This window comes from Lepus europaeus, chromosome 22, assembly GCF_033115175.1.
Source record: "Lepus europaeus isolate LE1 chromosome 22, mLepTim1.pri, whole genome shotgun sequence".
Lineage (NCBI taxonomy): Eukaryota > Metazoa > Chordata > Mammalia > Lagomorpha > Leporidae > Lepus > Lepus europaeus.
Genome location: NC_084848.1, coordinates 3,156,417 through 3,165,460, shown reverse-complemented (window position 1 = coordinate 3,165,460; position 9,044 = coordinate 3,156,417). Strand labels below are relative to the sequence as shown.

Sequence of the window (9,044 nt, the reverse complement as noted above, 5' to 3'; positions counted from 1 at the left end):
TACACGGTACATGTAGGAGGCCCCTGCGGACCAGGCATGTGGGTGATACATGTAGGCGGTACATGTAGGAGGCCCCCTGGGGACCAGACCTGTGGGTGAGATGGATGGAGGCCGGCATGTGGACCAGGTGTGTAGATGATACATGTAGGAGGTACATGTAAGAGGGGCACCTGCAGACCAGGTGTGTGGTTGAGATGGACAGACACCCTGCCTGGAAGCAGGCGTGTAGCTGAGAAGGACGGAGGTGCACCTGTGGACCAGGCGTGTAGCTGAGATGGACGAAGGCCCCCAGGGGACCAGGTGCCTGACATCCACCTGTGATCCCGAGTGACACGCATAGGCTCCTCTAAGATGGGAACCGTAAGGATCTTCTCCGTCGTCTGCACCAGGAAGCCGCGCTCCGGCTCGCTGTGTCCGTCACATCCCCCTGCTCTCGGGACGCAGTGGGAGGAAGGCCTGCTGAGACCCCTGCCCTTCTGCCCGCACCACTGCCCCGGGTGCACGGTCAGCTCCATCCTGGCTGGGCACAGATCTGCAAGACCCGTGCACGGGCACTAGAGAGAGCTGCGGCTGCCATGTCCCGTGTGCCCGGCCGCTGAGCACTCAGAAATGCTCCTTGGAATGCTGGGATGCGCAGGTGCCCAAGAGAGGCCCCCAGGTGCCCACCCCCCCGTCTCCATCCTCCAGGTTGGTTGTGCGCTGCTCCCAGGGGACTGCAGCGGCGGGAAGCACGGTCAGCACACAGAGCCCTCCACAGGCTGCTGGGCCGTGGTCCCCGGGGTCCGCGCTTCGGCCCAATGCCGAGGGTCGAGAAGCGTCGCACGGTTCCCCCGCTGCTGCCGGGTCCGCCAACCTCAGAAGCTCGTGTGGATGCAGGCGTGTGGCTCCAGAAGCCCTTGGGGCTGCCTGGTGGCTGCCGTCCCCCTGTGTCGCTGCCGCCCGGCACCCCTGCCAGAGAGAGGCTGAAGACGAATGACTGAGCGCTGACAATCACATCGATGCCTCTCCCCACCCCACTTCTTTGTGTTTTAAAGATTTATTTATTTATTTGAAAGTCAGAGACAGAGAGAGCTCTTCCATCTGCTGGTTCACTCCCCAGAGGGCTGCAATGGCCCGAGCTGGGCCAGGCTGAAGCCAGGAGCTTCTTCCGGGTCTCCCACGTGGGTGCAGGGGCCCAGGCACCTGGGCCGTCCTCCACTGCTTTCACAGGCCATTAGCAGGGAGCTGGATGGGAAGTGGAGCAGCCGGGACACAAACCAGAGCCTGTATGGGCTGCTAGCATCATCAGCAGAGGCTTCACCTGCCACACCACAATGCCAGCCCAGAAACACGCCACACTCACTGCATTTTGTGGTGTCCTGAAGCATTTGCACTTCACCCAGATGCCCCGTGCACGCGGTGGAGGGCTCCACAGACTTCAGGCATCAGCCATGGTGGGCTCCGAGCCCGCACTCTTGACATGTGTCCCGTGTGGAAGTCACTGCAGCTACACACCTCACCTGTGACAAGAGGGAGCACGCGCGGAGGCCCAGGAGGAGGAGGAAGGCAAACAGAGCGTCTGGTCGCCCTCGCTCCGCCAGTGAGGGGACTGCCCCTGGGTCAGAGAACTCCCGTCTCCTGCCCTGGCCACCGCACTGCAGGCATCGGCGGACCCCTGGGGGACTGCTGCCCTGCCTTCCCAGGGGGAAGCGGAGGCCACGTGGCTTCTGTGGTCCACAGAGTACTTAACACCTTCCGACAATGCCCAGGCCGAGCCCAGGACCGGGAGGCTCCACCTGCCATGGCAAAGCAGAGTCACAGAGGCAGCTGTGAGTAAGGCCAGAGAGATGGGAGCCGAGCTGGGGTCGGCCGGGGGGCCCCTCTCGCACCGGAACTTTCCCGACTGTGGTTAGAATGCAATGCATGCTGGGAGAGGGGTCGCACCACTGGTGAGAAGGGCGGGGAAGGGGCAGGCAGGCTTCTAGGGGCTGAAGGAGCCTGCGGCACTGCTGGCGCCAGGACCCCAGCCCCAGGGACCCAAGCTCCTGGCCCTGGCTTGAAGCCGCCAAGGGTGTGGTCATTTGCAGCTGCAGCGACCACAGCCCGGCTCAGCTCCCTCAGCCACAAAGCCCAGCGCCAGCGCCCGGCTCCGGGGCCAGTGCTCAGCGCCAGAGCCACACGCTCGCTTTTCCTGGCGAAGGTTGGCTCCAGCGATCCTGGCAGCTGTCCTGAGGCTTCACAGCGAACGCCCCCTCATTACTGCCCCCGCGGCCACCCTCACTCACTCAGCAAATACTGACGGGCACCCTCCGCGCCGGGCTCCGTTCTGGGCACCAGGGGTGCAGCGCGAATGGTGCACAAAGCCCCTGCCTTCTGCAGCCGCTCAAACCCTCGAGGCACTTACTTACTTTCTTATTTACCTGAAGGCACAGTTGCAGAGAGAGTCGGAGAGCTTCTTCATTCCCCAAATGGCTGTAACAGCTGGGGGCTGGGCCAGGCCAAAGCCAGGAGCCTGGAACCCCCTCTGGGTCTCCCACTTCTGATCCAGCTCCCTGCTAATGCGCCTGGGAAAGCACTGTAAGACGGCCCAAGTACTTCGGCCCCTGCACCCACATGGGAGACTCAGGAGAAGCTTCTGGCTCCTGGCTTCAGCCTGGCCCAGCCCTGGCCTTTTTGGCCACTTGGGGAGTGAGCCAGCAGATGGAAGATCTCTCTCTCTCTGTCTCTCCTTCTCTCTGTGTAACTTTCAAATAAATCAATAACTCTTTAAAAAAAAAAAAAAAAAAAAAAAGCAGAACAGCCAGAACTCGAACCTGTGCTCACCTGGGACGCCAGCATCTCAGCGGGCGGCTTTAACCTGCTGCACCACAGGCCGGCCCTCGGCCCCACATCCTAACGGTCCCACAACACTGCCACGCGGTGGGCCAGCTTCCAACACGCAGACCCGGCCACAGCGCACCCCAGCCACATAGAGGGCACCCCCAGAGTCCCTGGGGCTGCGTCTCCAGGCCTCATGCTTCATTGGTAAGAGGAAGACGGTACACACCCTCATCCTGGAGGTCCGCGGAGCTGGGAGCCCCCACCCCCAGGGGCCCCGACTTTGACTTTCCAGAACGGGCTCCTGGAGAGGCTGGCCCGAGCCGCTGCCCAGCTTCCTGTCGCCTGCCTGCCCGCGTTCCCGTGGCTTGGCTGGTACCCGTGCGTGTGGATCATTTATCTCCAGTGCGTTCAGAGCTGGGTCCCCTGGGAGAGCTGGGGAGCTGGATGTGAAAGACGGGCCTGCGAGGAGGGGAGAGGGACAGGGACAGGGACAGGGAGAGGGAAAGAGAAAGGGAGAAAGAGGGAGAGAGAGGAGCCCCTGTCGCCCGTGTGATGCCTCCGGGCTGCCCAGCAGTGGGGGAAGAGGCAGAGCCCTCGGGGGTGACTCAGTAAACCCGGGATGCAGGATACAGGGCAGGTGCAAAGCTCAGCAGCACGAAGGCACCTGGGGACCACATCCATCTATCCCGCGCGGAGAATGTCGGGGAGAAAGGCTTCCAGACATGCCTCGTCACCCAACTCAAACGCTTGTCTAGAAGAGATGCCAAGACGTTCAGAGGGCGGAGGGCTCAGTGACCGGAAGGGGTCTGCATGGAGGGCTCAGGGCATGGTCTGCAGGAGGCGCCATGTCCCTCACTGGCCTGGGCCCCCGCAGAGGGCAGGGTCACCCCACGGGCACGTGCGGGACCCCTGTCCAGGCCACGCCTGCAGGCTGCCTGCCTTAAATAGAGTCAGCTGCGTTTCCAGCTAATGTAAGGATGGTGGGATCGATCGGGTACACAGAGACAGATTACCAAGCAGGTGGCTTCGGGCTAAAGATAAATTGTGTCCTCATGTAACTTGGGAAGAGTGGGATGCGCAGAGCTCCTACCGTGCACAGCAAGAATGCCTGGGTGCTTCTCTCTGCGGGGTCTCCGAGGAGCCCCGCACGACCTTGTCCTGCTGGGAACCACCTGGCACAAAGTGCCACCCTGAGCTGCGGGCGCCCAGGGGGCCACGGGGGCGGGGCCCGAGCCCCTGCCTGTTGCCTGCTGCACACACAGCCAGGAGCCCACCCCGCTCAGGATGGGGGCGGGAGGTCACGTCCTGTTCCCAGCAGGCACCGTGCCTGGGGGCCACCTCTCCCTCCTCACCTGCCTGGCTGCAGGCAGGGAGCTGCAGCTGCTGCTGTCTCTTTGCCCTTACCGGGGTTCCTTCCTCCTCCTCCTCCTCCTCTCCCTCCTCCTCCCTCCTCCTCCCTTTGTTTTTAGGAAATAACCACAGGGTCCCTAAGGCACTAGGAACGCTTCGTTCTTAATTTGGGTGTTGGGGAGTGTGATCAGACAACAAGCAATCCTTGCAGATCTGCCCACTTATGGAGGTTTCTTGGTATGTATACTGTAGTTAATAAAATGTTTTTAAAAAATAGATAGAGTTGCCCAAAGTTTCAAAAGCAGCAAAGGAAAGTCCCCCGCCCCCTTACCCCCAGCAGCACCCCAGCAGCACCCCGCCCACCCACAGGATGGTCTCAGACCCGGCCCCACCCCGGCTCAGAGCTCAAGGTCGGGTGGGGGGGGTCTCAGCAGGAGCCATTCCAAGGGCAGCCCTGCTGCGCGCAGTGCTGGACGCTGGGTCCTCGGGGAGCCATCGTCTGTCCTGTCTCTTCTTGTGAGTGCTCTGGTCCCATCGCAGGGGCTCGGCACCCCCGACCTGAACACCTCCTCGACCACTGCTTCACGTGTGGATTTGGGAGGGGACACCCACTCTGTTCCCCAGCACACGCGTGTGCTCACGTGTGTGCATTCAGCTCTATCCCACTTCACCCCACGGGCAGCTGACCACCAACAACCGTCGAGGTACAGCTGAGCCCCACTGCCACGAGGGTCCCGCCGGCCACCCCCGGGAGCAAGCGTGTGAAACCCGCACCCCTGGCCGCTGGCAGCCAGGACTCTGCTCTCTGTCACGCTGTCGTTTCGTCCTCAGAATGCGACCTGTGCCCCTGCGACTGGCTCTCCCAACCTCTGGGGTCGGGTCACCGACCGGCGCCTGCAGGTGCCGTGGTTGGTTTAACCGATCTCCCGTGGAATGGTTCCCGGCATGCGGCTTCCGCACACAAAGCGCGCACAAACCTTGAGCACAGGCCTCCACGCAAGCCCAAGCTCCTCCGGACTCACTCGCAGGCGTGAGTGCTGCGTCACAGGCCACACGTTCCGTCGTCAGGAAACAGCCACTCTCTCCCAGCAGCAATGTGAGAGAGGCCGGCTGGGCACCCTCGCCAGCACTGGCGCTGACTTGCTCGGCTCGGGAGGACACGTCCCGGTGTGTGCGTCTCCTTGGGCTGTTGCCATTCTTCACCCTGGCTGTCCATCCCGTGGACCTCTCTGCGTTTCCCTGGCCTCCTGGCTCCTGCACCTGCTCCCAGTGTGTGCCTGGGCGTGGCTTTTGCCCCTCCCCTACTTGGCTGTGTGCGCGTGTGCCTTGGAGCTGTGAGCACTCTCCGAGTTCTGGTGAGGAGTCCCTGGTCACCTCGTGAGCCCCCCCCCCCCCCCCGAGCCTTCCCCCTGCCTTCCCTTCCATCCTCAGAACCGGGCGGGGGGTCCTCAGGGCTACTCAGAGTCCAGTTCATTCCTTTGCCCTCTCATAGGTTGGGTGTTAGTGGAAGAACTCTCCAAGCCCTTAGAGCCTACTTTTTCTAAGCATTTTAGAGTTTTCTGTTTAAGTCTATGATGCACTCGGAGGTGGAGTTGAGGATCGTGTCTACACCGGCGCGTGTGCGATCCCCCGGCACCATCTGCTGAAGACCCCTCCCCCCCAGCTTTGACCCCGACATGCTGGCATTTCCAACTTGGCCACAGACACAGACACCCCACACCCGTCCCCAGCCCTGGAGCCTCCCCGGCCTCCTGCTCAGAGCCCGCCTCCTCCACCTCCTCCCTCTGCCTCCTGGGCCCCATTGCATTCCTGGAGGCGTCCACGGGCTCAGTCTACATCAGCCCCTCAGCCTTGTGCCCGTCCTGGGTGGGGGGCAAGGCTCTTGGCTCAGGTGCAGGGGAGCCGACCTGCCCAGCCTGCCCCTGGAACCCCATCCTGCACGGCTCCCTGAGCCCACAGACCCCACCCCCCATCCTCTACAGCCCCCTACCCCGCTGTCACTAACTTTTCCTGGATGTTAAACCTGCAGGCTCGCAGAAGAGGGGGCCTGAAGCTCAGTCTCGGGGACCCACCTTGCGTCCTGAGCAGCTGGGGGGGGGTGCCCGAGTCTGTGCGTCTCACGCCCCGCCCCAGGGTCTCCTCTGTCCCCTATGGCACCACCTTGCCCCCATCCCCAAACCTCCCACATCTCTGCTCCAGCCCAGCCTCTGCCCCTTCCCTGGCCGTCCAACCACTCCCCAGCGGGAGGCGCACACCTGCGTCCTCACCACGTGGCTGGCACAGGCGCCGGCCATAGCCAGGCCCTTCTCGCCTCTCCTCCCTCAGGCCCCTTCCACCCCTGGAGGGGGTCTCTGCCATGACCCCCGCTGGCCGCTCCTCTCCACCTCCCCATCCCCGCCACTCGCCCTATCCCCACTGTTCCCCGGGCTTTGCCTAAGAAACTTTTCCGGCTCCCTCTGCTCCAGGCCCCAGGAGACCCACAGCAGGTGCCTCCCTCCCCATGCCTCAGTTTCCCCATCTGGAAGTGAGCTCCTGGAGAGTGGGGGAGGGGGGCACAGAGAGTGCATTGCCTGGGGGGATGAGCGACGGTGGGGGAGGGGCGAGCCAGCCAGCCAGGAGCTGCTTACACCCTGGGCTCCCAGAGGGGGACAGAGGAGGGCTCCCAGGCCTGCAGAGACACGGCCTTGTGGGGGGACTCCGTGAGCTGGGCTGCCCCTCCCTGGGCAGATGTGCTCACCTGTTCCCCTACTATGCACACAGGAGATGGCCCGGGAGCGAAAAGACAGCGTTGACCAATTGTCCAGGTGGCAGAGAAGCAAATGTGGGGGCCTGAGGCCTGAGCAGAGCTGTGTGTGGCCACGCGTGGTGGCCCGGGCAGTCCCTTTGGGAGAACTGACACTGGCATGGCCAGTTCCCTGCTGCTGTCCCTGGTAGGAGGAGCTGGGAAACTCCCAGGAGGGCCCTGTGACTCAGTGACGTCAGCCTGTCACCTGTGATCCCAGCAGAGGGTGTCTGCCCAGATCCCGCCCCCTGGCCTTGCCCGCCTCTCAGGTTTGACAGACAGATTTGGGGCCATCTGTCCCCAGGGCACCTCCTGGGCAGGAAGGGTTGGCAGCCCGGCAGGTGAGAGTCCATCCTGCGTCACAGGCACACGGCAGGGTCCCTGTGCTGTGCCCATGGTGGGGCTGCCAGTGTCCACGTCAGCAGCTCCCACGCTGACCAGGGTGTGGAGTGGCCACAGCAGGGCCACTGGCTCGGTCTCAGTCACAGTCCCCGGGGAGGAGGGCGGCCGCTGGAGGAAAATGGGGCCCCTATGAGGGATTTCCCCATGGCAACAGCAGAGCTCAAGGGCCCCAAGCACAAACTCATCACAGCCCAAGAACAGGGTGGGGGCCTGAGACGGCCTCCCGGGCCACCCTCCGGACCGCACGGCCTCACGCAGCCCGCAATTAGAACCACCTCTTGCTGACCACACACAGTGGGCAGGGGGGAGGGGACACTGAGTGTTGGAACCTTCTAGAACCTCCTCTGGATTTCTTCTCAGGAGCAATGTCAACCATTCTGGGGTTCTGGGGCCTGGGGGGCATGGACCCACGGAAGCTGCCCTGTTCCAGGGAGCACAGGTTGGGGTCCCTGTGGGCATTGCGCTGGCTCACCTCTGAGGCCGGAGCCCTCATCCCAGAACCACCCGGCCAAGTCCCTCCCTCCTTCCGGCCACAACACCCACCTCCACTTTCCTCCCTCGCACCGTGTTTTTAACAAGGACCCCACATCTCCAGATCAAACCCGGCTGTTGCCCTGGAGGCCACCAATAAATTTCTTAGGCAAATAAAATCGACTGGAAATTAGCATAAGAAGCCTTAAATTAACAGGATGTAATTTTATGAGCATCTCGCAAACTCCTCAAAGATGTGTGTCAGCCCGGGGTGAGTCAGCACTTTCCAGGGGCTTTCATTATATAAGGCTGCTAATTTTTTTCAAATGTAAGCAATGTGCTTTCTTCCTAAACATTGTGTTCTTTGTTCTGCAATTTGGAAAAATAAATTCTCTTTAAAGCACTGCTTTGCCTAACCTCAAAACAAGGCAAGCAGGGAGGCCCGAGAGAGGTGCCCCAGCCCCCCCTCTGTCTGGGGAGCCCCCCGCCAGGCTCCAGGTGCTCCCTGGAGGCTGTGTGCACGGTGCCGACTCCGGCCCATGGCATCAGCAGCAACAAGACTCACTTCGCCTCCTCTCTGCACCGGGCAGCTGCACGCACCCTGCCTGGGCTCCAGGAACTTGGCACATGCACAGAGCCATCGGTGCACCGTGCCCTGTGCTAGGTGCCCGGCTGTGGAGCAGGGCAAACCCTGGCCCCAGGCTCACAGTGGAGCGTGGGAGACGCGTGCTGTCGGTGACTTCAACAAACGTGATGGGGGGGCAAGGTGGCCTGCCCGGAGGTGGCTGCAGAGGGGACGTGAGTAAGTAGCCCTCAAGAAGGAGCCGGCGGTGTTAGCTGGGAGCTGGCGGCGTCCGTGTGGCGTCGAGGAGAAAGGTCCATGAGGAAGGGCTGGGGCAGCCGGGTGAACACCACGTTCCTCCCCCAGGCTGGGGCTGCCTGGGCAGACAAGTGTCCCGGCCCAGGTTCCTGCTCACCCCGTGCCCCGATGTGTCCCAAAGGAAGGGTCTGGGTAGGCGGGCAGAGGCTGCCCTGGCCTCCGAGGTTACAGAGCGACACTCGTGAGGAAGCAGGAAGGTGTGACTCCTCAGAGGCTGGGTGATACGGGCCCGTGTGCAATGGCCAAGGTGGGATCTGGGCTGAGACCCTGGGAGAGGCAGGGACGCAGGCAGAAGACCCAGGGCCAAGAGGAAGCCCGACCCGCATGGTCCAGGCAGCCAACAGGGCTGGGAGGGGGTGG

The 9,044-nt window shown here is 62.6% G+C and overlaps 1 long non-coding RNA gene across 1 annotated transcript; it reads right to left on the bottom strand.

The window, feature by feature from the left end:
- Positions 1–958: 958 nt before the first annotated feature.
- LOC133751498 (uncharacterized) lies at positions 959–7,071 on the bottom strand. The gene is made up of 3 exons (XR_009864821.1): positions 6,887–7,071; positions 1,343–1,499; positions 959–1,224 (listed from the first exon to the last, which is right to left on the bottom strand). It is a non-coding gene; the product is annotated as an uncharacterized LOC133751498 (long non-coding RNA).
- Between the last annotated feature and the right edge of the window lie 1,973 nt (positions 7,072–9,044).